At 43.2% G+C, this 6,782-nt stretch overlaps 1 long non-coding RNA gene across 1 annotated transcript in view; it reads right to left on the bottom strand.

The window, feature by feature from the left end:
- Positions 1–930: 930 nt before the first annotated feature.
- LOC134943471 (uncharacterized) overlaps positions 931–6,782 on the bottom strand; it is a 32,313-nt gene continuing 26,461 nt past the window's right edge. Inside the window, exons 4-5 of the long non-coding RNA XR_010181557.1 lie at positions 1,535–2,360; positions 931–1,331 (exon numbers count right to left, since the gene is read on the bottom strand). This is a non-coding gene — a long non-coding RNA (uncharacterized LOC134943471). The remainder of the gene's footprint in view (positions 1,332–1,534; positions 2,361–6,782) is intronic.

The following is a 6,782-nucleotide window of genomic DNA, read 5'->3' as shown; positions in this document are numbered from 1 at the left end:
CCTTATGATTCAGGGATTTGGATAACAAGTTCAAATACACAGGTCTACCACAATTTCATATGCGTGTGTAACCTTGCCAGCAGCTACAATAGCTTCAAGTCACAACCAGTTGTTCACTGTCACTGGTTGTGACTTGAAGCTATTGTAGCTGCTGGCAAGGTTACACACGCATATGAAATTGTGGTAGACCTGTGTATTTGAACTTGTTATCCAAATCCCTGAATCATAAGGTCACATACCTATTTGAACTTGCGTTCAGGCCTATGCGTTTGAACTTGTTATTCAAGCACTTAACCATAAGGCTTAATCTAACTTTCACCTGTGTACCCCACCGGTGTGTGGTTTTTTCAAGTATCCAGAATACGTAATTGCCATTTTATTGATGCACTAACAGTATTTATCAAGCACTAGAGACATACCCCTGATGAAGTCTTAGAGTAAGACGAAACGCGTCGGGTTATTTGTTCATAAACATCAAATCTCCGAATTGTCAAAGGAGAAGGAGGAATCTATCAAAGTTATTTCAACTGGTCCTCTGTACTATATGGAGTTATCTGCAAGAAGAGATACTATACCGTTTTGTATCATTGCTTTTATGTTGTAATAAATTTTACATGGAACATGTTAAATGTGGTTTTATGCTCACAAATTAGGAGTAAATATCTTAGGGAGACTGCCGTTTTTCCCCGTTGAATATTGGGTGGAAAAACAACCCAAGTGCGCCCATTCCTCTACTGGCACATATATATATATATATATATAAATAAACAACCAAATTCAGAGTGCGCACAAGAATATAAAATTAATTAAAACAATATCCTATTGTCATTAGCAATCAACCAACAACCATTGTAACTAAATACAAGAATTTATTAAAAACAGTAAGTATTAGTAGGACAAATATGACAACGAAAATACTGTTTCTGGGGCTTGTTGTCCTTTAAGAAGAGAGTTCTGATTCCGACGCGTTTCGCCCTTAAAAGGACTTCATCAGGGAAAATTAATAGAAAGCATAATTCACAAGGAGCTCATTTAATTGGTAGACTTCCAATGGGTGAGGTAATCTTTATCTTTAGGTGGTGAAATAAAACCATGGTATATTTTGGTAAAATAGCGCTACTACAAAGAAAGCAGACGGTCATACAAATGACCACTCTCCAACTGTAGGAGGATTTTGTGGTGGACAGTGAACAGTGATAATAAATATAATAAGATAGTGTCCTTAATGTTGGATAACACAAATGATGATCCAAGAGTGTAGCTCCCATAATGTGTGTATCTGTCTCTTCCAAAATTGATAAACAGGAGCCGGATGGCATGCTGCAATTGTTCTGTAGGGAAAAATGGACAGTATTACAACATAAATACTGTATATTGTACAGTGTAGTAGTGTCAATACAGTACTGTACTCTATATTAGAAAATCTTGATATTTAGAATGTACTGTATAGTACTGTATGGTCACTACAGAAAATACAGTAGAACACTACTGTACAGTATGATGAAGAGGGACTGTAAGCATTGCTATAATTTACCACGAGTATATGGACCTCTGGTTGCCCGGATCCTCGGTGCCTGAGGTAGGTTGTTCAGTGCCCAGCAAAAAAGGATATATCGAAATGTAGCTAAACAGGCGCTACTCTGAGTTGATTTTCCTATCAGCTGTTTTTATGGAGGTAGTCACTCTCCAAAATGCATACACAAAACAGACAAAGAAAATAAACAGTGCTAACTCTGATCAATTATACAGTGAATTATAAACAACAAGGTAATCTAAAAACCCTCATTTATTTTAAAATTGATAAAAAGATGTTTGTTAACTCCTGAAGTTTTGTTACTTAGACATTCCAAGACAGAAATTTGCATATGCGTTATTGTTTAAACAGCATAGAAAATTATAACATGCAGCATTCATATAGTGTCCTCTTTCCAAGGTCAAATATCAGGGACTTTTTTATGCAGTTCTGTGGGCTACAGTCCATATATATATGTGGTCACGGACCAGTGACAATGGTCCCAGGTGTTTTAAATAGTTACCGGTCCCAAGGTATTTATGAAGGGAAGAATCCTCCTCGTGTTGAGCCTTTTGTTGCAGGATTTCACCAAGATGACAGTGGTTCACAGCACGATTAATGGAGTACCCTTTAACCTTTGTGGTTTGGACCAGAAGTGACCCAGATCGTCCAATGGATGGTAAATGGAATCGGAGTCCACAGAGTCCCTTAGACCAAAGAGGAGCAGGACTGATGCGTTTCGCTGTCCTTAGACAGCTTTTTCAAAGACCCAGCCTGGGTCGCCCATGTATCATTGGCTCTGTATTAGAGATGTGCGGTGGGCACTTTTCGTGTTTTGGTTTTGGATCTGGAAAAAACATAAAAACATCTAAAATGACAGATTTTGGGGTTAATTTTGATCCTATGGTATTATTAACCTCAATTACATTCATTTCCAGTTTATTCTGAACACCTCACACCTCACAATATTGTTTTTAGGCCAAAAGGTAGCTGTGTGACTAAGCAAAGCAAAACAAGTGTGAGGCACAAACACCTGGCCCATCTAGGAGTGGCGCTGCAGTTGCAGACAGGATGGCACTTAAAAAACTAGGCCCCAAACAGCACATCATGCAAAGAAGTAAAAGAGGTGCAATGAGGTTGCTGTATGACTAAGCTAAGCGACACAAGTGTATGGCACAAACAACATGGGAAGTGCTGGAATTTGCCCAGATGTAATTCACGCACAATATTGGTGGCACAGGAGAGCATACCCCTAAACCACACACATACACATGGCAAAGCCTGTAAAATGTATTTGGATAATAATACCCCTTTTATTTGGAGCTATTATAATAATATGCAGCACAGGCGAGCGTACCCCTACACCACACAGGGCAAACCTTGTAAAAATTATTGGGATAACAATATAAGTAATGTATATTGGGGGTCATTTCGAGTTGATCGCTAGCTGCAATTATTCGCAGCGCATCGATTAGGCTAAAATATGGCAGTCCTGCGCATGCAACGCAATGCGCACGTACGACGTACGGGCACAACGAACTATGTAGTTTTGCACAGGGTCTAGCGATGCATTTCAGTCACACTGCTTGCCGCAGAGTGATTGACATGAAGTGGGCGTTTCTGGATGGCAACTGACCATTTTCAGGGAGTGTGCGGAAAAATGCAGGCGTGCCAGGAAAAACGCAGGTGAGGCAGGGCGAACGCTGGGCGAGTTTGTGACATCAAATCCGGAACTGAATAGTCTGAAGTTATCGCAAGCGCTGAGTAGGTTTTGAGCTACTCTGAAACTACAAAACCGTTCGCACTTCTGCTAAGCTAAAATACACTCCCAGTGGGCGGCGGCATAGCATTTGCATGGCTGCTAAAAACAGCTAGCGAGCCATCAACTCGGAATGACCCCCATAAGCCTTTTATTTGGAGTAAATAATATACAGCACAGGACACCACCACTGGACTTATGGCAGCACAAGACACCACCACTGGAATGATGCAGCACAAGACAGCACCACTGGACATGACTTATACAACAGTACCCCTGGACTTATAAGGCAGTACCCCTAGAGTTGTACGGCAGTGTCACACAGGATGGCACTTTAAAAATCTAGTCCCCAAACAGCACATGATGCAAAGAAGGTTAAGAGGTGCAAGATGGAATTGTCCTTGGGCCCTCCCACCCACCCTTATGTTGTATAAACAGGACATGCACACTTTAACAAACCCATCATTTCAGCGACAGAGTCTGCCACACGACTGTGGCTGAAATGACTGGTTTGTTTGGGCCCCCACCAAAAAAGAAGCAATCAATCTCTCCTTGCACAAACTGGCTCTACAGAGGCAAGATGTTGACCTCATCCTCATCCTCCGATTCCTCATCCCTTTCAGTGTGTACATCCTCCTCCTCCCAGAGTATTAATTCGTCCCCACTGGAATCCACCATCACAGGTCCTGTGTACTTTCTGGAGGCAATTGCTGGTCAAGGTCTTCCCGGAGAAATTTATAATTCATTTTGATGAACATCAACTTCTCCACATTTTGTGTAAGTAACCTTGTACGCTGATCGCTGACAAGGTTACCAGCTGCACTAAACACTCTTCCGGAGTACACACTGGAGGAGGGGCAACTTAGGTAAAATAAAGCCAGTTTGTGAAAGGGCATCTAAATTGCCTCTTTTTCCTGCCAGTATACGTACGGACTGTCTGACATACCTACTTGGATGCTGTCACTCATATAATCATCCACCATTCTTTCAATAGTGACAAAATCATATGCAGTAACAGTAGACATGTCAGTAATCGTTGGCAGGTCCTTCAGTCCAGACTTGATGTCAGCACTCGCTCCTGACTGCTCTGCATCACCGCCAGCGGGTGGGCAAGGAAATCTTATCTCTTTCCTCACAGTCCCAGTTGCGGGAGAAAATGAAGGAGGAGCTGTTGACAGGTCACGTTCCGCTTGAGTTGACAATTTTCTCACCAGGAGGTCTTTGAACCTCTGCAGACTTGTGACTGCCTGAAAGAGAGATACAACATATGCTTTAAACCTAGGATCGAGCACAGTTGCAAAAAATGTAGTGCTCTTATTTCAACAGATTGACCACCCCTGAATCCCGGCAAAGCGAATGAAAGGCTCCTTCCACAAGTCCCACATACTTTGCGGAATCTCTCCGTCTTAGCTCCTCCTTCAATTTCTCCAGCTGCTTCTGCAAAATCCCGATGAGGGGAATGAACAAGCTGGCAGTGTCTGAACTGACTTCACGTGTGGCAAGTTCAAAGGGTTGGAGAACCTTGCACAAGACGAAAATCATTCTCCACTGCACTTGAGTCAGGTGAATTCCCCCTCCTTTGCCTATATCGTAGGTGGATGTATAGGCTTGAATGGCCATTTGCTGCTCCTCCATCCTCTGAAGCATATAGCGTTGAATTCCACCGCGTTACCACCTCTTGCTTCAGGTGATGGCAGGTCAGGTTCAAGAGTGTTTGCTGGTGCTCCAGTCTTCGGCACGTGGTGGCTGAATCTCGAAAGTGGCCCGCAATTTTTCGGGCCACCGACAGCATCTCCTGCACGCCCCTGTCATTTTTCAAAAAATTCTGCACAACCAAATTAATAGTATGTGCAAAACATGGGACGTGCTGGAATTTGCCCACATGTAATGCACGCACAATATTGGTGGCGTTGTCCGATATCATAAATCCCCGGGAGAGTCTAAGTGGGGTAAGCCATTGTGCAATGATGTCCCTCAGTTTCCTTTAGAGGTTTTTAATGGCATGCCTCTTTCGGAAAGTGGTGATACATAGCGTAGCCTGCCTAGGAACGAGTTGGCGTTTCCGAGATACTGCTACTTGTGCTGCTGCTGTTGTTGCTGCGGGAGGCAATACATCTACCCAGTGGGTAGTCACAGTCATATAGTCCTTAGTTTACCCTGTGCCACTCGTCCACATGTCCATGGTTAAATGGATAGTGGGTACAACTGCATTTTTTAGGACACTGAGGACACTTTTTCTGATGTCTCTCTACCTTCTCAGTATCGCCTGCCTAGTGAAGTGGAACCTAGATAGGTTTTGGTACCGGAGGGGCACTATCACCATCAATTCTCTAAGTCCCACTGAACTAATGGTGGATACCGGAAACACATCTTACTCCGAGATAGCTGTCTAGGCCTCAGTTATGCACTTTGCAAAAGGATGACTGCTGTCATATTTCATTTTCCTCACAAAGGACTGTTGGAAAGTCAATTGCTTACTTGAAGTAGTACAAGTGGTCTTCTGACTTCCCCTCTGGGATGACAATCAACTCCCAGCAGCAACAACAGCAGTAGGCATACCACTCAAGGATCCTCCGGATGGATCCTGGTTAGGAGAGGACTCCTTCGTCTTGCCAGTGAAATGGCCTGCAGGACTACTGACGTTCCTGACTGAGGAGGAAGTTAACGTTGAGGGAGTTGGTGGTGTGCCTTAGAGGAGCTTGGGTACAAGAGGAAGAAGGGATTTAGGTGTCAGTGGACTGCTTACGCTCTTACCCAAAGTTTCACAACTTGACACTGACTTCTGATGAATGCGCTGCAGCTGACGTATAAGGGAGGATGTTTCTAGGTTGTTAACGTCCTTACCCCTAATTATTACAGATTGACAGAGGCAACACACAGCATGACACCTGTTGTCCGGATTTGTTGGGAAATAATTTCACACCGAAGAGGTGGCTTTTTTGGTATTTTGCCCAGGCATAACAATGAGCTTATTCATCCCATGGACAACAGGCATCTCCCCCGTTGCCTGATTTAAACAAACCACATCACCATCAGAATCCTCATTGTCAACTTCCTCCTCAGCGCCAGTAACACCCATATCCTCATCCTGGTGTACTTCAACACTGACATATTCAATTTTAATATCAGAAACTGGACTGTGAGTGCCACTTCCAGCACTTGCAGAGGGTGTGCAAATTGTGGAAGGAGCCACCTCTTCCCGTCCAGTGTTGGGAAGGTCAGGCATTACAACTGCCGACAAACTTGGACTCTCCTTGGAAATTTGTGATACCATCTTAGAATGCACAGTTCTTTGCTGTGCTTTAGCCAGCTTGACTCTTATCATTTTTCTAGTGGCAGGATGAGGGCTTCCATTGTCATGTGAAGCTGAAAGACTAGTCATGAATATAGTCCAGGGCCTTAGCCATTCTTTGCCACTCCGTGTCGTAAATAGCATATTGGCAAGTTTACGTTTCTCATCATACCATTTACATTTATTTTTTTGGGGTCTTTTTACTGAACTTTGGCTTT

The sequence above is a fragment of the Pseudophryne corroboree genome, chromosome 7 (genome assembly GCF_028390025.1).
Source record: "Pseudophryne corroboree isolate aPseCor3 chromosome 7, aPseCor3.hap2, whole genome shotgun sequence".
Taxonomy (NCBI): Eukaryota; Metazoa; Chordata; class Amphibia; order Anura; family Myobatrachidae; genus Pseudophryne; species Pseudophryne corroboree.
This window is presented reverse-complemented; position numbering and strand designations above follow the sequence as displayed.